The sequence below is a fragment of the Lemur catta genome, chromosome 2 (assembly GCF_020740605.2).
Source record: "Lemur catta isolate mLemCat1 chromosome 2, mLemCat1.pri, whole genome shotgun sequence".
Classification (NCBI taxonomy): domain Eukaryota; kingdom Metazoa; phylum Chordata; class Mammalia; order Primates; family Lemuridae; genus Lemur; species Lemur catta.
Window position 1 is genome coordinate 19,317,431 of NC_059129.1, and position 21,732 is coordinate 19,339,162.

The 21,732-nt window shown below is 52.6% G+C and overlaps 1 protein-coding gene across 2 annotated transcripts in view; it reads right to left on the bottom strand.

Moving 5' to 3' along the window:
• The window catches only part of C2H7orf50 (chromosome 2 C7orf50 homolog), a 120,100-nt gene that overhangs the window by 43,489 nt on the left and 54,879 nt on the right, over positions 1 to 21,732 (bottom strand). The gene's annotated exons all lie outside the window — the stretch shown is intronic.

A 21,732-nucleotide genomic window follows, 5' to 3' on the forward strand; every position in this document is an offset into this window, starting at 1 on the left:
TGAACTCGCCCTATTTCCTGATCCGATGATTAGAGAAGTTTTCAGGGTTGCTTCTGACTGTCGAATTTTTGTTTTAAGGTGTGCCAGTGTCTCATTCCAACCTTTTAAGCTGCAAGCTTGACTTTCCCTCTCGCCACTCCTTCCCAAGCACAGAGCTGGGCGGGAGGTCTGTCTCTCGAGGCCAGGGCAGCCTTCCTGCCCCACAGCTCTGCCTGGAACCCTTGGTGGAGAAATGATAAAGTGGTCCTGCAGATTGCAGCCGGCACTGGCTAGCTGGCGGATGCTGAACCATCTGTAATTCTCTTGCGGGTGGGCAGGCCCAGGGCCAAGGGCAGCCTAGCTCTTTGGGGAGGGCTGGTCTGTGGCAGTGGCATCCTTGTTTGGAACAAGAGACTCTCTTCCTGGCTTAGGCCTTCTAGCACTTTTTGCTCCTGGCAGAGTTCCCGGGAACAAGGCAGACCCCACAGCGGGGCTCAGGAGAGGCGCTGGGGCCTCTGCCTAGTTCCTCCATCCAACTGGTCTTCCCCAAACAGAGGAGGGGGGGCCCAAAATCACCTTTTTTCCTTTTAAATTTCTCAGTGGCTTTGGGTGCAAACTGGCTAATTTCTAGGGGTCTACTGGGGAAGTAGGAGGGTCCTTGGGGTCTTACCTCTGGCATGCACTTAACCAGCTCCACCCCACTCCACTGAGGATGGACAGAGGGGTACACACCACAGCCGGGTCAGCTCTTCTGGTTGGAGCCCCACGCAGGCAGGGACAGGCATGGCCCCCCATGCAGACCCTCCCCTCTACCCGGGATGCCTGCCCTCCCAGCCTCCCCCCCCCTGCTGCCTACAGGCCTCCAGTTCCCACCAGCAGAAGGCAGCTTTTCCTAGGACAGCTGGTCACAGGGTCCTGTGCCAGATCCATCTTGGAGGGGCCCCTGTGCCTCTGGGGCTGCCTACCTCCCTGTATGTACCATCCCTAATACTTCTGCCTTGTCTCCAAAAAAATTAAAATTTGCACTCCTCAGAGAAGAATAAGGAACTATTGTGAAAAAGCCAAGGTAGACCGTGAGCTCAATCTTCTATATCTTCAAGAGTCTGAAGACACCAGATGCAAGTTTTTCAAGGTTTTATGTTCAAGGGTTGTCAATTTTGTTATCAACGCCTCTTGACTATTATAATTTAAAAGCTGATGATCTCGTTTTTGTTTATCCACCAAAACCTTGCCATGGTTCATTATTTAAGATTCCAAAAAGTAAGTTTAATCTTGGATTTACTTCATTAAAGGTTATAAAATTTATTGCAAGAGACTGGATCTAATGCTAATTGTGGCAATTATATTAAGAAATCAAACATTCATTCTTTTATAAAAAGCACTTGACAAACGATAAACCAGGAATAAATTAAGGGTCAAATTACATGTCAGGTTATTGAATTTAAAACAAGTAAAATCAGCTGAAAAATTTGGGGGCCTTCTAATTTCTAATCTGTTGACTCCTTCCCAATGGCTGTACCTGTTTGCCTGAAGTTCTATGAATATGAAAAAAAGAAACTGCTGAAAAAATCCCACACATTTGAATCTATTTATTTGATACTTATAACTCAATTTCTGAATTTTTTTAAATGTGTATTTCTAGGGGTGTGTAATGTACGTCAGAAAACCAACACAAAGTATCATAAAATCGGTCATTTCCCCTCAAATTATTACATAAGTCTCAACACTTTAGTTACTTCCGTGTAACTCCCCTTCACAGAAACTGCATCAATCCAGTGAGCCAGAGTTGGTCCACCCCGCACAGGCCCTGCACTGCTCCAGACCCGATGTCTTCAATGGTGACAAGAACATCTCAAACCCTGTTGGGGAGGTCAGCCATGAAGGCTGGCAAGGATCCAGCCTCATAGCACACAGACGTTACTGCCCCAGACATAAGAACAAAATAATCACTGCCTACACCCGAGGCTTCCAGCAGGGTGGGAGCTCTTGTCTGTCCCCCACCACACTGAACATGGGTCTGCGTGGCAATGGTTGACGTCATACTGCATGCAGCAAGCGCTCCATCAATTTGAGAAGGAATAACTGATCACCCAAGAACGAAACATGATTTGAACACACCCACTCTGTATGAACAAACAAGGAGCCTTGGATGAAAGCCTCTGCTGCGGGCCCACTGTGCGCCCCACGCGCCTGCTGCACCCGCAGCCTTCCTCACGGGGCAGTCTGTGCTCCAGGGACCAATGCAGGACTAAGATCAGGAGAGGTAAATGCCAGTGGCATTCAACTCTCAAGTAAAGCCGTTCCAATCCAGAGAATCTTCCTGGTTCTTTTGTGTTTTAAGTCTTTTATCATGGAACTGCCTTGCGCACACAAGGTGCGAGGAGTGGGTGGCCGTGTCCTCATCACCAGCACCTTCCCTGTCAACACACGGCCAGTCTCGCCTCATCTGTGTCTTCCCTGACCCCCACTGGGAATTCAGTGGATTTATGAAATTCTCTGGATGCCTGCCCCTCAGCAAGTTGAGGGATCCCTCCCAGAACTTACCAGAAGCAGCCACCTCCCCTCACTGAACCGCAGTTTAGTGAGCAGCCATAAGAACTCCTGTGGGGTATGAACTCCCACCTGCTGGTGTTGGCCGTGTCCCTGCAGCTGAGAGGGCAGGGGGGTGAGGAAACAGACCTGGTTTGCCTTGCCTAGCTGGCTCGGTTCATGGGCGGCTGGACCAGTCTGGACCAGAGCGAGTGCCTGACCCATCCTCCGTGCTCTTGCCTGGGCTCCTTCCCTTCCGCGCCTGGCGGCCCCACATGCAACCACCAGCCCCGTTCTGCTGCAGACTCTGCTCAGCTGGTCAAGAATGAGCACAGGCCTGACACTGCTGGCTGGGCCTGGCCATCAGGAGTGGGCGCCTGACGCCTCTACCCTATGCTCTTCCCAAACAGCAAAGCTCTGGGGCCTGGAGGGAAGCGTCCTGAGACCTCGGCATGGGTTGGGCAGGTGTGGGCGGGGCTGGGCTGCCAGTCAGGCAAGGTGACATGCTCTTCAGGTCACCACCCTGGCTTTCTCCTTTCTTCTGCTACCTAGTTATGCTTCCCTAAGAAATGAGGCTACTTCTGCCCATCTGGGGAGTTTACGTCATCTTTCTGCTGTCCCGTACACTGCAAGTTCACTCTATCACGATGCACTCAGACATTCTGCTGCCGATGGACATTTGGGCTGTCTCAGTGCCCAAGACACGCCCCTCCGTGGAGTATATTCCTCAGGAGTAGACACACTCTCGGTGGTGCATGCTCACCAAACTGCTCCCTGAAGAGCCCTCAGGTGTTCACAGCTCCATGTCCTCACCAGCCGTGGGTGCTGTTTGTCTGTTGTACTTTCTACCAGGCTGGGGGTACTGAGGGGCCTCCAGTTATGATGAGGTGGAGACCACATGCACCTCCTCTCTCAAGGAGGCCTCTCTGGACCTGAGGGCTTGCCACGGCCCCTGACCTAACCATGCCCTCTGCTCAGTCCATGTCACTGAAGGGTGATCCTACTGCACGGCAGGGCTGTCAGGCAGAGCACTGCAAAGTTCTGCACAAAAGAGCAGCACCCCAGAAGACAGCCTGCTGTCCCTCTGACCAGATTTGGAGGCAGAGCCAACCACATCCACGGCAGCAGCAGTCAAGGGATGAAGTCCGTTCCAGTGATACTGAGTGTGCTTAAGCCGAAAGCAGCGCAAACACACAGCCACACAGCACACACGTAAATGCATGCAAGCGCATGCACAGCCACACATACATACAACACACACGTAAACGCATGTAAGCGCACACACACACAAGTGGACACACACGTGTCTGTCTCCTTACCAGGAATAAAGTTACTGGAAGAGATTTCACACATGTCAGCTGCAGGATGGGAGACACCCAGAAAGCATAGGGATCACCTAAGTCCCCGAGGACCCTGTGTCTGTCAGGGGGCTCTGGACCCCAGCGAAGGGTCACAGCAACCGAAGCCCAGAGACATGTTGCACTTTTTGTTTTTCATAATAAGCAGCAGATACCAGTCTTAAATGCCGTGACTGTCCTGAGTCATAATGTATAGGTTTGGCTGAGTCCCTGGGTGACTTAATCTGATGTGAAAATGTAGGCTGCTGGTGACATTCTCCTGCCGGCTCAGCAGATGCTGAGGGGCGGCCACCGTGAGCCTGGCCCAGCACCCACAGTGTGACCTAGACAAGCTCTTAGCCTGTCTGTGCTTGCACCCTCCTCCGTGACATGGGCTGCTGTCAGAATTAAAGGATCATTCCTGGAAAGCACACAGCAGAGACCCCCACCTGGCAGTGCTCAACAAACGTGAGCCTGGCTGCCCTTCCTTGGGGGCTCCTGCTTGTTTCCATCCCCAGACGGGCACCGTGAGAACTAAGGGGAAGCACGAGGTGGCGGGCTCCAGGCAGGGGCACCGGGCACCTGGCAGGTGCATCCCAGACACTGCTGAAGGTGACACAGACCTGCCCTGAGTGATTTCTAGACCCCAAAGGACTGTGGCACTAGCAGGAAGAAACATGGTCTTTCCACACCACAAAACAGGCCTTCAAAGAATGCGGCACGCGGGATTTTCGTCTCTAAAGCAAACTGTGTGCTCTGAAGGGAACCAGGCAACAGCTTCTGGGTAAGTGACGACCACCCTCCAGGGCAGGCATGCACTGTCCCATGCCCGAGCCAGTACTGGGCTGTGGAGAGACTGCAGGGGGCCAAAGAAGGAAGGGGCAGGAACAGGGAACGGGGAACATGGAGTGCCAGCCGGGTTCCAGGCAGATGCGACACCCAATTCCCCTGAGAGGTAGGTGGGAAATGCGAACCTGTTTTGACACACATGGAAGACCTGAAGCTCAAAGCTTACGTAACGTCCCAAAGGCACCAGCAGGCAGAGGCTGGGGCCACACTGGAGCCTGGACAGGTGTCCAAGCCAACCCTGGGCCCAGCCAAGCCAGGTCATGTGGGGGCATCTCCCTTGGCCAAGTCATGCTGGCTAGTGACTATCAATATTAGAGGTGGGATCAGAGGGGACTCTGAGAGACCACCCCACTGAGGGTCCCATGGCAGGGAGGAGCCCCTGCTGCCAGGGCTCCAGAAACCCACAGCCTCACCAGGCATGAGGGGGCAGGGGTCATGGGTCCAGGAGAGTGAGAAGAGACACAAATGAGGAAAGGGGGAGAAAGGAGCGGTGGAGCCCAGGGGAGGGTCCAGGGAAGAGGGCGTCGGGCAAGTGATACGTGACTCTCATCTGAAGGGTGTGCAGACTTTGTCATGGCACATAAAACTTCCAGAAGGAAGACAGTGCTCGCAGCATTTCCCAAACTTATCTAGTCACAGAATTCTTTCTGTGAAGTACCTTAGGCCACGAGGTTGCTTTCCAACGTCACTTGGAGAAAGGTTAAAACCCTACACAGAAAGAGGTCCTAGCTCCAGCCCTGCTCTGCCTCGACCTGTCCAGGGCACCTTGTGAGCTTCTGCCACTCCTGCCCACTGACACACACTAAGCCTGCAGCTGAGGCACGGGGGCGCTGAAGCCTACTGCCATTGACAGGTACTTACAAAACTAAACACAGTTCCCATCTGTCCCTGCCATCCCACTTCTAGCTATTTACTAAGAAAAACGAGAACAGACGGCCACACAAACACCTGTACATAAACGTTCGTCGCAGCTTTGTTCATGAGAGCCCCAAACTGGAAACAGCCCAGCTGTCCCTTCACAGGTGAACGGAGGGATGACGCGGCCTGGGGGACATAGCATCTGACTGCAGACGCGGCCCAGTATCCGAGGAACGCTGCTCGGCAATAAAAGGAGTGACCACTGCACATGCAACAACACATGTGGACCTCAAAGCACAGTGTGAGCAGACGCAGCCAGACACAAACAAGCACATGCTACGGATGCCTACGCATGACAGAGCATAGGGCAGGCGGTGGAGCAGGGCGGGGCCGGGGGTAACTTTCTAGAATGATGGAAAGTCTCTGCATGGGGTGCTGATTACACAGGTGTGCACCTGTCAAAATTCACCAAACTGGACACTTGAGTTCTGTGCACTTCACTGTGTGCAGATGTATCTCCATGTTTTGTGAGAAAGGGGCAAGAATATCTTAAAACCACCCACCCAGAGGCTCTCTCCAGGGCCCGCCCACCATCAGCTGTGTGAGCAAATGCTACAGAACCAAAAGCGCCCGGTTCTCAAAGCTACAGGCAGGGTGACTCGTGATGCAGAGCTGACTTCAGGGTTAAACACGTGGCCCAGCTTCCGAGGCTCTGGCGCTCCTCTAGCGGCCGTCTAAGGCCCCGCATGTTCCAGGCAGATCAGCAGCGGCTGCGCAGCACAGCCACGAGGCCCAGCAGAAGAAATCCTGCTTCTGCCTTAAGGATCAAAGGGAAACAACTCAATGATTTCCTACTATGGCTTTCACCCCAAACCAGCTGCTGAAGAGCAGACTGGAGTACCCTCCTTGAGTTCCCGAACAAGCTAACAAGGTGGCTGGGGCAGGTACCCACCCAGAAAACCCACTGCCTCCACCAGGATTTCCCCTGGCCACATGCAAGCAGATTTATGTGGAAAAATGCCTATGATTTCTAAGCCATTTGCATAAAAGCACAGCCACCGTATGGGCTGTAAGATTTTAGCATTGAGCTAGGCTCCTAAAAGACACCCTATACTCTGCTCAGCAGATTGGGTGTGAGGTGGTTCAGAGCCTGTCTTTGGTCCACAAATGCCAGAATAGGGCTGTGCTGAGGGGACAAATGAGCAAGGGGCAAAGAAATGTGTTGAGTGGAGGGACGGCCCTTCCCTCCCCACAAACTGTCCTGGCATAAGGAACCCCGTCCCTGGCCATCCCTTCTGATGACCTGTGAAGTCCACTTGTGGCCAGGGGCTTGGACCAGATGCTGACAATGCTGGAGGAGGGAAGGGGTTGGGCTGGCTGTGGTTCCTCAGGTATGGCCTCCTCCCACATGCGTGTGCAGGCGGGATGTGGCCCCTTCACAGGCTCTGAGCAGGGCCAGGGCCTTAGGAAATGGGTCCCACAGACTGAGTGGGACCTGCGGTCTGCAATCTCTCCCTTGACCCAAAGTCTCTTCTGTGGGTACCAGTGGCAGCCATTCTAGGGCCTTTGGTAGTTCCAGGAACCCACATTCTGCCCCCACCCCAGAGTCGTTGGTTCCTGACTGCCAGCCCCATGTGCCTGGCCCCAAATGAGTAGCCCTGGGTCCTGGACTTGGCCTTCCCTGTGAACGGTTTTCAGAGCGGCCTGCACTTGTCTAGGGATCCTGAGATGGGGGCACATGTGAGCCTCCTGGGCAGCTTGGGAGCAGCCCTCATGTGTAGGGGTGTGGGCGGTTGGGGAGGAGCAGCCCAGTCCTCCTGCGGCTGCCTGGGCTTTTCCCTGGGTGTGCCAGCGACTGCAGGTGAGCTGGCTCCGTGTCCCCGAGGGTCCACCTAACGTGGGGCAAGCTTCATAAAAGGGGTGCAAACACCAAGAGGAATAGCGCAAAGAACCCATGTCTAAGTCCAGCAGTGCTGGCCCTAGGGAGGTATGAACAAAGCAAGCTGGTCCCTGATTAATTTCCAAGACCTTTTCCTCGGTTGGGCAGGGGAATTCTCCCTTCGGGAATTTGGGGCTCAGCCCAGGTCTCTTCACCACCCAGTGCCTCAGGCTCCTTGGCAAAGCCAGGAGAGGGGGGTTCTGAAGACCCCATGGTGACCCTGCACAGCTCGGGGGACACATCCTGAAGTTCCGGGCACAGGCTGCAAAATGATGAAGGGGGTCCTCTGCTGTGCAGGACTCAGATCACCTGACATCCATGCCAGAGCTCTGCTGTTCCTCTGGCTCACCCTGTTGGGGGCAGAGGGCCACAACCCCCGATCAGCCAGGCACTCCTGGCCCTGTAGCTCAGGACTGTGTGGCAAGGGTCCAGGGAAAATGCCCTTGGCTTACACAGGTGTGAGCACTTTTTCCTGGTTCTCGGGTGGGATTTTAGGTCCTACTAAGATGCAAACATTGCCTGCTTTCTGGGAGGGGCTGATTTGTGAATACGCTAGCACATACTTGCAGGGAACCTGCTGGAAGCCCTCAGATGCCCAGAGCACGGGCACACGCTGCATGTCACCTCTTCCCTAGTACTGAACTGCCTCCCTACAGGATCACATGGCCGCAATAGACGCTGCTCAAAACGTAGTGTGTGGTTTGAGTGACGCATGGAACTGCAGGTTTCTGGGCCTGTTCTGGGGAGCACAGAGCTGGAGGAGGGCGAGACAGACGGGGCTGAGCTCAAACTGCAGCAGGCACGGGCCTTGGCACAGGTGAGCGCTGCATGCACTTTCTCTGGGAAACGGCTGCCCACCAACCTGGGCCTCGCTTCCCCTCTGCTGTTTCTGACCCCTCTCTGGGTGCCCCTGAGTCAGGGCAGAGTTTAAACTGGCTGAGAGGCTGGAGCGACTTCATAGCTGTGGGAAGTTTCTCTCTAAAAATCAAAGTTTCTTTATACTACAGGTTGGTTCTGTTAAATAAAAGAAAATACAATTTATTTTTCTAGCATTTGTAATTGGACATGACGGAGCAGCTAGCCCAGGTTGTCCTCATTAAGGAAGGATTAACAGTGGCTATGGTCTGTCCCCTGAAGACGGAGCTGGGAAAGGTTTGTGGCCGGTCAGGAAACACATCAGGGTGTTGACTGAGCTGCCAGATACGTCACTACTGTCGGGCTTTCATCGCGGGGCAGGAACGTGGAGAGGCTGATCTGGCAGAATACAATGAACGTTTCACAGCAGGCACATCTGGAACGTGTATGTTTTCACAGGGCATGAAACTGAAAATGGAGGGCTCTTTTGGCCAACTGCAGAGGGCCCGGCAGGGGCCCAGACACATCAGTTCCTCCACGGGCAGGGGAAACGAACCCCCTGGAGACTGGGGTTCAACTCTCAAAGCAAGCAGGGCCCCTGCTAGCCCTGCACAAGATGGGCTCCGTGCTCAGGGCAGAGTCCAGTGTGACGCTCCCGTGGCCCATGTCTGTGACCACACGCGAGACCTTGTGCCTGCCTCATTTCACATCTTCATCAAGATGCTCCGTGATGATGTACCACGAGTGCACTCCCAGGGGCTTGTGGGTCTGCCTGGGACCACAGGCCTGTGACCTGAAGACCTGGGCTCCACCTTCTCACAGACGCTGCAGATGCCTCACAGCTGGGCAAAGCGGCCACTGGCTGGCTGGGGCCAGGGAGTGCTTGCTGTGGACAGAGGCTGAGGTACTCCTGACGCAGAGCCAAGCCTCCAGCTCGCTCACTCGGCTGTGGCCAGGTGCCTCAGGAGCCCTACATGGTGTTCCCCAACCCCACCCCAGCTCAGGGCTCCATCGAGGCCCCTGAGTGAATGACTGACCCACCAACAAGCGCCAGAGGAAGCAAGGGAGACCTGTGGAGGGGAGGGGGCCCACACACAGCCCTGGCACTCAATCCAATGTCCACTCCTGCCAGTGGCCTGTGGAGCAGCGTGGCCCTGCTCTGCAAGGGACCTAGACATTCACACCTGCAGCCCAGGCCAGCTCTCGTGCTGCCCACCTCGTCTGATGAGGCTGACTTCTGCAGGATGGACAGACTTGCCCTGAGGGCCGTGCTGACTACAGAGAGCCAGGGCCATGGCTGTGACCGTGAGGGAAGGAAAAAGGCTGGAGCCAGCTGGGCCTCACACCCTGTCAACAACCTCACAGACATCGACACCAAATGAGGGTCTCTGAGCCCACTGGGAAGGGAGACCACAGAAGGCCTTCCCTACAATGACCGACAACACTTCTTCACCAATCACGGCTTTACTCACCACACCTGCCCCTACAGGTAAGATTCACTCAGCTCCCCAAACATGGAACGACTTACTGTGTTGGATCTGGAGCAAATCCCTGCTTCCTGGGACCCTCCTCCAAATCACCCACCCTGGCCCCAAATCCTACACAGGTTTTCTCCCGCCCCCTCTGAGATGCTGTGGCTCCCCAGGGTGTATGCCCTCCCTCCCTGCAACCACAGAGCCACACCAGCTATCCAGCCCCAGGGGCTTCTGGTGGGCTTTGGCCACACATGGCCCATGATAACAGGGATGGTGTCTGTTCCGGCTTGCAGGGCCAGGCGCTTGCTAGGCATATGCTGACTGGTTCCCACAGAGTGGCCTCTACCAGGGGACAGCTTTGCTCCGAGGCTCTGCTTTGAGAGGAGATGCTATATGCAGCTAGCACTGGGCAAACGTGGGGCCAGGCTCCCAGTGGGACAGAAACGACCATTTTCAGACCACGCTGTCTGTCCTCTCCTGCTGGCTCAACTCTCCTCTCTACTCAGAGCAGTCAGCACAGTGATAATGCTTCTCGTGGTGGGGTTAAAAAATGGGTCTTGAATAAAAACAAACAGCAAAGAGCACCCCCTTCATCCCTTCCTTGAACCCCCACCTGCTGAGGAGGGAAAGGGACATCTGGGAAGTGTTCGGGTTTCTCAAAGGAAGGCCCAGTGCCCTGGTCTGTCCTCACAGGAGGGTTCAGGCTGCCCACTTGTGCCCTGGGCTTCCCTGCCCACTCAGGAAGCAGGATGTGCCCACGAAGGCTGCAGGGACAGCCAGGCAGGTCCTCTGCCAGTCAGGAGCTGCCTGCAGCAGCCAGGCCCACGGTTTGACTCCCCAGAAGGCCGCAGCACACACAGACCAGGAGGAGCTCTGTATCTCTCAGGGGGGTGTGGGTGTGCGTGCACGCATGCCAGTGTGTGCCCAGGTGCACATGTGCATGCGTGTGCATGTGTGTTCACATGTCTGTGCCTACGAGAGAGGAGGCGCATGTGCTTTCTTTGGAAGACTCAGAGCAAAATGAAACCTTTTTAATCCTTACGTAGTACTTCAGTGAGGTTCTCCCCAATACCTAAAAAAGACATTCAAAACAGCTCCTGGAATTGGACAGTCTTAGGAGCACCAGGAGGGAGAAAGGAAGGGCAGGAAAGGGGGAGCTGCTTGGGCTGACGTGCAGGCAGGCAGGGTCCACACTGCCCACTGTCATAGTGAGAGCTTCCTGTACCACCCCAGACCCGTGGGTCCAGGGCCAAACTGGTGGCCCCCGGGCTGGCTCCCCGACACCACCCTGTTGTCAGTCCTGAGGCCCTCCAAGTGGCTGTACCTCCATGACAAGCTGGCCAGGCAGGACCCCACCAGCGTGTGCGCAGAGCAGGCACAGTGACTCACCAGGCTGCTCGGCTCCCAGAGGAGACCAGGATGGACACACTCACGGAGCCTGGCCCTCCAGGGCAGCTCCGTTACAAAGGCAGTGCGAGACGCTCTGCTTCTCCAGTGTCCTGCCCCGTGTCTGGTAACGCCACTCCTGCCCATCCTCCACCATTTGATTAACAGGACACATCTTCACAGGCCTTGATACTCTGAGCCAAAGCTATGTTCTGAGCGACACTTTTACATGATCAAGTCTAAAATTACAACTCCCAAACAATTGAAATCTGAGACCAACAGACCCAAGGGCCGTGGCAGTGCCAGGTGACAGTGAGCTAGCAGATCTCCAGGTGGTCCCGTGCCTGGGCCATGCTGAGCACTGCCTCTCTGCTGTGCCACCTGCCTGCAGGGACACTGCCAAATCATGTAAGAGAACCATGACCTCAAAGGTTTATGCTGCTTTTGCACAGAAAAACAACCTGTGAGCCATTTGGGATAATCCATAAAACAAGCACAGGATTGGAAAGTGTTTATAAAAGCAAAAGTTCAGAAACAACTGAAATGTCCACATTAGGGATGGGGTTTACTTAACTATTGTCACAGCACCATGATGATTACTTACCCGTTAAAAATGGAAGCAGCATGGAAAACATTCAACAAGCCGACGTGCTGACTGGAATTTGCAGAACTCCCAACGGATGTAAACTCTCAACCCCATAAAACATAGATGCGTAACAGAAGGCAGCACAAAGGCAGCCCCTCCAGACACCGGCAGAGGGCAGGGACCGCCAGCTGGATGCCCCTCCAGGTGGCCAGGGCCTCTGAAGGGAGGAGCACCAGGCTGACTTCCTCCTGGGCCTTCAGGAAACACTAACCCTCATTGCTGAGGCGGGGGCTGCCGGGTCTCCTGCACTAGCTCTGGGGATGCGGCTCTGAGGAAGCTGGGGCCCACGCTTCCTAGGACGGTTCTGAGGGACTATTTAAGGAGCGACAGCCAAATGCTGCCGTAAAGAACACAAAATTCTCAAGGCTCTGGCCTTGGGGGAGCTCCCAAAGGGCCCCACAACCTGACCTTGGCAGCCCTCTGCTCGGCTCTGGGGAGAGTCCCAGAAGCCCCTGGTTCTTGGCCTGAACTGGCCACCAAAACAAACCAAGGGGGTTGATCCCTCTTCCCAGGGAATTCCGGGTCTCAGTAAGAACCTTCGCTTCTGCTAGAGGTGAAGAACAGGTTCTGGCTGGGACAATGGCAGCTCGTGCAGAGTTAGGCACACTCTCACCCTGAGAGCAGCAGCCACTCTCAGGGAGTCGCTCTTGAAAAAAGAAAATTCATGCTCTTGTAAAAAACCATATGCAAATATTGTAAACAGCTTTACAACAGCCAAAACCCAGAAAGAACCTAAATGTCACTCAAACGGTGAATGAATAAACAATCTTTGGTACATTTACACAGTCTAATGCTGCTTAGCAATAAAAACTAATGACCATTTGGAACAGGCAACATCACGAGTGGATCTCAAATGCATCACAATACGTAAAAAAGCTGTATCAAAGGCCCTGTGTGTGCAGATCCCACCACACGACAGTCTGGAAAGTCAACATCACAGGAGCAAGTGGCCACCAGTGGTGGGGGAGGAGCTGGCCACCAAGGAACCGTTCCTTACGCTGTATGTGGTGGTGGTCACATGATTAGATTCCTACTCGGTGTACACCAAAGGGTACCCCTTATCATACATAAATTCTTACAAATGACCATCAAAAAAGTACAGGTTTTCTGCCAAACCATCAAGGTTCAGATCTTGATGACATCACTGACCAGCTGGTGACCAGGCCAAACTACCTCATCTCTCTGCATCTCAGTACCCCCAGCCCTTGGGGTTACAGCTGTACCTGCCCGTCTGGAAAACTGTGAACTGTGCAGCTCAAGTGAGTTAAACATAAAGCACTTCCGAAGGTGCCTAACACATGGCAGGCACTCAAGACACAGCAACTGTGAGCCACAGTCTTAACTCGGAGAGGCAGGTCAGTCCCACCCCTGCGATGTCCTACTGTCTCTTGCACACTGTCTCTGGGAGTGATGTGGGGGGCGTGGGGGAGGTGAGAGCTTGTCAAGGTGAGAAAGCAGCTCAGGATGTGAGGGGGCCAGGGCAGGAGGGGAATTGTGACCACTCCAGGGAAAGCGTCTTCGAGTTTTGTCATCTTATCTTTTCAGGTAAAACGAGAGTGGTGAGGAAGACTAGGCAGCAGACCAAACCCAGCAGGTGTGCAATCTTAGGCTCATAAGGAGGGCTTGGGCTCTCCCGACTGTGATGTCACCCAGGGCCACAGAGGGTCCAGCTGCGGATACCAGGGCAACACAGCTCCATAGGTGCACAGGGGTGGTGGATTAGTGCTCCCAGACTGGGAGGGGCAAAGATGAATAAGCCACCTACTCTTCACCAGACTGGCCCTGCCAAGACCAGGAACTCGGGAGAGCTGCTGACATCGACTGTGAGGACCCCTCTTTCCTAGGTCCCCGTGTCAGGTGAGCCTGTCTTTGTCCCCATGGCACCTGGGTCTGTGAACCTGCCCTTTCCTCAAGGAGCCTGGGGTGACAGGATCACAACAAAAGCCTTCATGCAACCCCATCAGCTTGGGCAGCCCCAGGCTTCGCGTGCAGGCAGGAGGCCGCCTCTGCCCTGTGCCCACCTGTGCACAGGGTCCCCTCCTCTCCCTCAGTGCCCCCCAGCCAGGAAGTAGTTGTCTGGTATCTGCCACACAGGTGGGGAAACTGAGCAACCACCCAAGCACACTCCGGTAGGGACCTGGGGCCCCAGCCTCTCGCCCAGACCACACACGGCACAGGGAAGATGAGAAGGTGGCTAAAAGCTAAAGCTTCTTTCCTCCTGACTAAGGTCCACTCTTTTTCTGGAGAAAAGCTCAGAAAAAGGCACAAAGCAGTGAATAGCCTCCTCTACCAGGTGGAGAGTCCAGGGTATGCTCTCAGGGCCTCTCAAGGTACCACACGTGCCTTCCTCCCCCCCGTTGGGTGACCTGGGGCCCAGCTACAACCACACCACCCAGCAGAGCAGACTGCCGCAGCCGGGCAGCACCAGAGGAAGGATGGCAGATGTCCCCAAACACCGCCACCCACACGACTGACACATGCCGTCCACACCACATGCCCCAGATGCTGACCGGCTACGGAGATCAGACATCTGACAGCCTAATGCTGTTTTCTGGCCTGCGGTCGATGTTGAAAAGATCTTCTTTCCAATTTGCCTTTATTAAACAAACATTGCACATCACTTCCTCTCAGTCCCATCACTATTCTTAATTTCCATGCGCTCGGAGTCCTGGGGATCATTCGTCACCTTAAGCCTCCGGTGGACAGCAAACCGCCCAATTCAGTGTTATATCTCTTCAAACCAAAAAGGCCAGAAACATGCCTGGAGACGATACGGAGCCAAGTCCTCGCTCAGGCCTGTGGGGTGAACAGCAGGCCCATAAAAGGTGCAGTTCCCTGGGCGCCAATACAGCAGGCACCGAGATAACTGCAAGGAGCCAACACTGGTGCAGCACTTCCTTGTGGCCCTCCCGTGGCCCAGGAGTTCCTTTGAGGAGGCACTGTGCTCATTCCCAATCTAAAAATGAGGTGAGCCTGGGCACAGTGGCTCATGCCTGTAATCCCAGCACTTTGGGAGGCCAGGAGTTCAAGACCAGCCTGGGCAAGAGTGAGACCCCCATCTCTACAAAAAATTTTTAAACAGAGTGTGATGGCACATGCCTGTAGTGCCAGCTACTTGGGAGGCTGAGGCAGGAGGATCACTTGAGCCCGGGAGTTGGAGGCTGTGGTTAGCTAAGATGATGCTACTGCACTCCTGCCTGGGCGGAAGAGCGAGACCCTGTCTCAAAATTAACAAATAAATAAATAAAAATTAAAAACAAGGAGGCCAATAAGACTGGAAAAGGTGCAGTCAGGGGCCTGCTGAACGGGCTCCTCAGTGGTGAGGGGCAGGCTGTGGACCTCGGGTTACCTGCCACACACTCACCACCTGAGCCCACCGACCCAGGCAGAGCCCTGTCCCTGGACCTCCCGTTTCTGGAATGGTGGGCTTCATTACCCAGATCAACTCATGCAATACTGAAAAATCAGTAAAAAAAAGAGATTTTTAAAAAAAACCCTGGGGGTGGGGGGGGTGGACAGACCTCTAAAAGTAAAATAATCAAAAGATGCTAAGATAATAAGGTACCACCAGGCAGAACAGAAGGGATGGCGCTGTGGAGAGGGCACTTGGCAGAGTGGCCACACCTGTGCTGACAGCACAGGGCCTGCGCCAGTGCCACGGCCACAGAGGGGCCGCAGGAGTGAGCATCTTGCAGGGGCACCGCCAGGTTGGCCTCGGGACTGCATGGGCCTCTTGCTCAGGCACTGGGGAGCCCAGGGGCCTCATAGGAGCAAAGCAAGTATTCTTTGGAGTAAATCACTCTCATTTACAAATTATTTCTAAACATAAGTTTCCTAGTACAATGCCCAATATCCTGTTCAAAGATAACCAGAGATACAACAAAACCGGACTCCAGGAATTATATTATAAAACTGTTCTATGTTTAAAGAAATTAAAAGATAAGTTTGAAGGTATCTTCAAGGAATGGGAACCTACAAAAGTGTCAGACTGAAATAGAATCTCTAGAAATAAGAAACACAAAAATTGAATTTAAAAACTAAAGGATGGTTTTAGGAGCAGGTTGGTCACAGCTAAACATAAAAAAGGTGACCTGCAAGACAGGTCTGAAGAAACTACTCAGTGAAACTACCCAACATTTGATCAGGGTCCCTAGAAGGAAGGGGCAGGGGGAGACAGACGTGGTATTTGAAAACTTGAAGCTAAGGATTTTCCATAACTGACGAAAATAACTAAACCACAGATTTAAGAAGCCCAGTGAACCCCAAGTGGGATGAACAAAGCCGTTGTACAATCCTAACCCCAGAAAACTATCAAAGTTTTAGACACGCAAAGAGTTTTCAGCACTAGCAAACACTACAGGATTTTCACTGAAGAAAATTCGAAAAATGCACCTAAGGTAGAAGGAAAATTATTCTAGGTGGAAGATCTGAATTGCAAGAGGAAATGAAAAGCAAGAGTAGGCTGCACATAGGCACCCCTAAATACTGATTATACGAAACACTCATGCATTATCGGTGTTGAAAAATTAGACCGAATTACAATGCAGAACACTATTATATAATTTCGGGGGAACATCTCCTGAGGTTAAAATCTGTAAGTTCATACATTTGTATGTCTATTTTTTTTAAGAGATGAGGTCTCGCTCTGTCGCCCAGGCTGGGGCGCAGTGGCACGATCATGGCTCACTGCAGCCTCAGACTCCTGGCCTTAAGCAAGCTTCCTGCCTCAGCCTCCCAAAATGCTGGGACTACAGGCGTGAGCCACTGCACCTAGCCTAATAGTCCTTACATTGTCCCAGAGGAGGGGACTATTGATTACTGTTAAGAGTTTGATCAGAGACTTTGCTATGTGCCATTTAGTCTACAGAATATCATGTGGCTGTCGGACAAATGAAACACGCATATTTACACAGGCACAGAAAGGTATCTATGATATATTGAGTGGAAAAAGTGAGTAACAAACCCATGTACACAAAGATTCCAGGTACTACACAACAGCCTGTGTATATAACAAACACGTTTCCAAACCAACAGCAAGGTCTGGAGACACAAAGCACACTACTGTAGTTGCTATGTCAGGAGAAAACTGGCTGTTCGTTGGCTTTCGCACTGAGCTTCACGTCTGCAGCCTGAGGTCACGCTGTGTGCAGCTGCTGGCCTGGCCCATCAGCAAGGAACAGCAGGGGCCTGAGCCCTGTCCAGACCAGCAGCCCTCCTGGCGCTGTGGCTGCCCCACAGGTAAAATGAAGCTGGCTGTGGAGCCAGGCCCACCTTCAAGCATCCATTAAAGTTATGTTTCCAGTTTTATTGCCTTCAGTGTCCTTTCAATAAATAGCAATACTATCTCCCAGCCTCATCTACTATTTAGGTAAAATGTGAAGGGAGGGAGGGGACATTTGTATGGAAACAAAATTATTTCAGTGACAGAAGGTGGACTCACAGAGCTCAGAGTCCCTCAGCATTGCTGTCCAAAGCCCTATCTGGGAATTTACAGCTCCGCTGTGATAGAGGGATTCCGGCTGAAAGGGCAGGGGTGTGACAAGCCCAGGGAGCTAGCGCCAAGAGCCTGAAGAGCAGTGAGAGTTCCCTAAGAGAGGATGGAATGGGTTAAACTTTCTCAGAATCTCTCTGGGCCCCAAAGGCAGACTGCAAATACATAGTCCCCCCTGCTCCCAAGCAGTGCAGACTCCAGGCAACTCCTCCCATGGGGGCAGAGGCCTCACCCAGAAAAGCAGGAAGCACTGGATGGACTCAGTCGAAACTCCCAGAACCCCACTCCCTGAAAATCATTCACCAAACTCCTCTTTGGCGAGAGAAACACTGCTGCCCAGAGGCTATCACAGTGGGGCCCACGGCTCTCAACAGAGTGCATCCAGACGTGCCTACACCAAAGAACACGCTTTAGCTTAGAGCAGCGAGGGGAGGAGAGAGGGTGCTGGGATCCTCACCCCGACCCCAGCACCTGCCCTCGAGTGGGCCCAGGCTGAGCCTCAGGACCTCTGGGGAGGAAGGCTGTGAAAACAGCAATTCCCGGGACTAGGCCCAGACATCCTCCTTCTGAACGTGCTTCCGGTGACACAGATGGTGTGGCCCAGAGAGGAGCCTGCACCCTAACCTCAGGGTCCCCAGGTCCCACCCCTAACTTATTGGCTCAGGCTCCCTGTCCCCAGCAGAGGCTGAAAGTTAGGGGCCCTCTTGGGAAAACACTGTCCCCTCAGCAAGCACTGACTCCCTTGATGAGCGAGCCCCTTGTGTGTTACGGCATGTGCTTCTCCCATAGACGGGCTGAAGGGCTGCTGAGGGCGTCACAGCTTCACAGAGCATGTCTCCAGGTGTGCACACATCTGTGTGGCTCTGCTCTGTCCCCACAAGCCTAGTGACTGGACTCTTCAACCTGACTGCCTTCTGATGGGGCTGCACCAGGCTGGGGCCCTGGATGCACACCTCTCAGGCCTCATGGTCACCCACATCCTGGTGACACTATGGCGAGATGCCCACAGCCCACCTGTGCTGTGGGTCCTCTCTTCCCTCACCAACGTCTGCCACTCAGTGCTCCGTATGTGCAGGTGCCCTGGCACCTCGTTCTGTCTGCTCACGGGACTAAGGCAACCCAGAGCCCCGAGGTGGCTTAGCTGACATTCTGGGCTGTGCCTTCTGCAGTGCTCTAGCAGGGATGGCCCTGCTGGGCACATCTGGGGGGCTGCCCAGAACCATGGTGTGCCAGGCGGACCTGCTGCCCACTTGGCCCAAGTATAAAACTGCAAGGTTTGGCCTGGGCCCTTGTCCTCAGCTGGTCCTCTGCCCTGCTCACTGTCGGACTGGCCTGGTGGCTCCTCCCCAGGAAGTGGCCTCTGCTGAGCTGGTGGGGCCCCTGACACTGCTGGCCGACTCTCCTGCAACATCACCTTCCTCCAGAGGGCCAGGCTGACGTCACAGAGGGACTGTGGCTCCCTGAGGGCTGAGCAACCCATGAACCCATTCTACAACCCAGTTGCAGAACTGGCCCTGTGTGGGGAGAGCTGTGTGAACTCTCCGGCTACCCTGTTCCACGTGTCATCCGAAGGTACAGAGGAGGAAGGCAGATAGCAGCGTCTCCTTGAAAAGAACAGGGAGTTGAGTCCGAGGCCCTGCCTGCTGGACACAAGTCCGACAGCCAAGTGGGAGAATCTTCTGATATTTAGGAAGCATTACTCCTTTGCTGAAACTCCAATCTACTTGGAAAGATCCAAGGGAGAGGATATGACTGTTTGGAAGGTGCTAATTAAAAATCAGCTTTCTGGCATTCAACTCAATGTATGCGAAAGCAGTCTGGGAACTTGGCCCAAACCAACAATCACACCTAAAGGAAACCTGCAAGCCAAGGATGCAGCTCAGGGGAAGGGAAAGCTGCCCACAAACACAGATGTGATCTGGCCAAAAAGGCTCTCAGTTGTCATCAGGGAATTCCATGATCAGTCTGTCTACCAGTTGGCGTCTTTCTCTACCCTTACCCCAACCAAATGACAAAAAAAAGCGATCTTGAAAATAAAGACATTCAAATAAACTTACGGCCACACAAATGCTCTTCGACTTTCGATGGGGCTACGTCCTGCTACACCCATCATAAGTTGAAAGCACCGTAGTTGAAATGCATCTAATACACCTAACCCACAAACATCCCTGCTCAGCCTGGCCTACCTTAAATGTGCTCACTCACATTAGCCTATTGTGTTAGGCAAAATGACCTAACACAAAGCCTATTTTATAATAAAGTGTTGAATAGCTCATGTAATTTGAGTACTGTACTGAAAGTGAAAAGCAATGATGTAGAGGTATGTGAAATAGTTTCTATCAAACACATATTGTTGTAACACTGAAAATCATAAGTCAAGCCATCATAAGTCGGGGACCACCGGTTTTATAATCTGGTCCTGAACAGCTGTAGCTGGTCAGCCTTCAACTCTGCCAGAGAGTGTGGGCAACATAAATCTTGTTAAGAACAAAGAAGCTTTGTCTTTTAAAAATTCATCATTAAAACCAGAACTCTGAGACTATTAACCACAAGCTTAAAAGCACTAAAATAACTGGTATAAATCCAGTGATGACATCCCAAGGCAGTTTTTGCTCCACTGTGACCTGGCAGACAGACGACACTTCTAGGCAGGTCAGTAAAAAGTGCTATGTTTTAAAAGCCCTGTCTATTCTATCTGACATTGTTTAGAGAAAGGCTAGTAACATATGAAATATAAAAATCTAAGATACAGTAATTTGCCTAATTCAAAAATTTACATTCATCGCTTGCTGAATTTATATCAATATTTTCTTGGTTGAATAAAGAGACATGCAAGGGAAAGGTGTCTCTCCGGCTTTATGAAATCTGCACCTTTGATAGCTTCAACTTCAACGACTATTTTAATGTTAGTCTGCAAACTAAGGAATAAAAGCATGTCTTTTGTGAGTTTATCTTTTCAATGTTTATATATTTGCTTTATTTCTTCAGGAGAAAAAGGGCTTGGCTCTTATACAGTTAAGTAACTTCTGTAATATACTATTAAAATTTTTAAATGCTTTCTCAACCTCCCACCCATCTATTTCTCCCTCCTCATTTACTCATTTATATTCACAAACCCTCAACATGGCCCATGTGCAGGAGTGAGGTCTGCTCACAGCCCCGGGGGAGTTCATCAGGGAAGACACACAACAAACTAAGCTGGGAGAGGATGGAAGGGAAAGTGTCCCTTCCCCGGAACGACCAGGCAAGGATAAACAGCACCAGCTGAGAAGCTACGGTGTCTTCCTCACACGACACAGTCACTTTGATTAGACACTGGACACCGTCAGTTTTCCTTACTTTCTTTAAAGAAAACTGCAGTGTACTCTGGCAGGCAGTTTACTTGTGGATGGGCATGATTCCTTCGAGAGCTGCCTTGTAGCTTTGTTAATGAGGGTCTAGAGCGGCCCAACCTCCAGGGCTAGTTTCACCTGAACACTAGAGTGTGCCCTTTCTGGGGTCTCCACCAATTGTCACACCTGTTCAAAGATGTCTCCATGCTCTGGCTGGAGCCTGATATAAACTCTGGGAGTCATTCAGCTTGTAGTTGCCATCAGCTGTTCCCAGACTGGCCTATGAGTTTTCACACTATGCATTCACAGATGCAGCCGAAGATCCCAGCAACTGCTCTCCAGATTTCTGGGGCTCTTTCCCTACGTGGCGCCTCATCTCCCAGGACTGTATCCTGACAATTCCAGCTCCCCCAACCTCCCAGAAATCTAGACTCTGTCCCCTCAGCCTGGCCAGGTTGGAACCCCAAAGCTGTGCCGTGGATGACAGGCACCTCAGCAGGAAGCCGGGTGAGCACAGGGCCTCATCCCCTCGGCTTCCCTCATCTCAGAGGTCAAGTCTGCCCCGCCTGTTGTCCTGAGGCCTGAAAACAGTTGTTTCCTATAATTTATCCAGTTTTAATGGCTTGTGACAGGAGTGCAAGTTCACTTACATTATGCACTCATGGCCAGAAGTGGAAGCATCTAAACTGATTTATAAACACACCACAATAGATGCCAAAGCTTGTTAGTTTTAGAACCAGATGAGGTGACTGGAAGTTCACGTGTGCTCAGGGCTCCGTGAAAAGGCCGGTTCTAACCCTCGGGAAAGAGATTCCAGATGAGCCTGGAGAATCCAATTACACTACTTCTAAGTAGCTCAGCTAAATGAATAACTTTAGAAACCCAACCACAAAAATGTATATTGGTAGTTCTCAAACGCTTTCTTTCTCACAGTAGGATCCTTTCTTTAAACAAACACTTATAAAGGGGCCCAACACGTGAAACATTAAAAAAAGTCCTGCTCTGGCTAGAGCAGGGGATGGGGAGCCGAGTGCTAGAGGGTGGAAGGACCCTGGG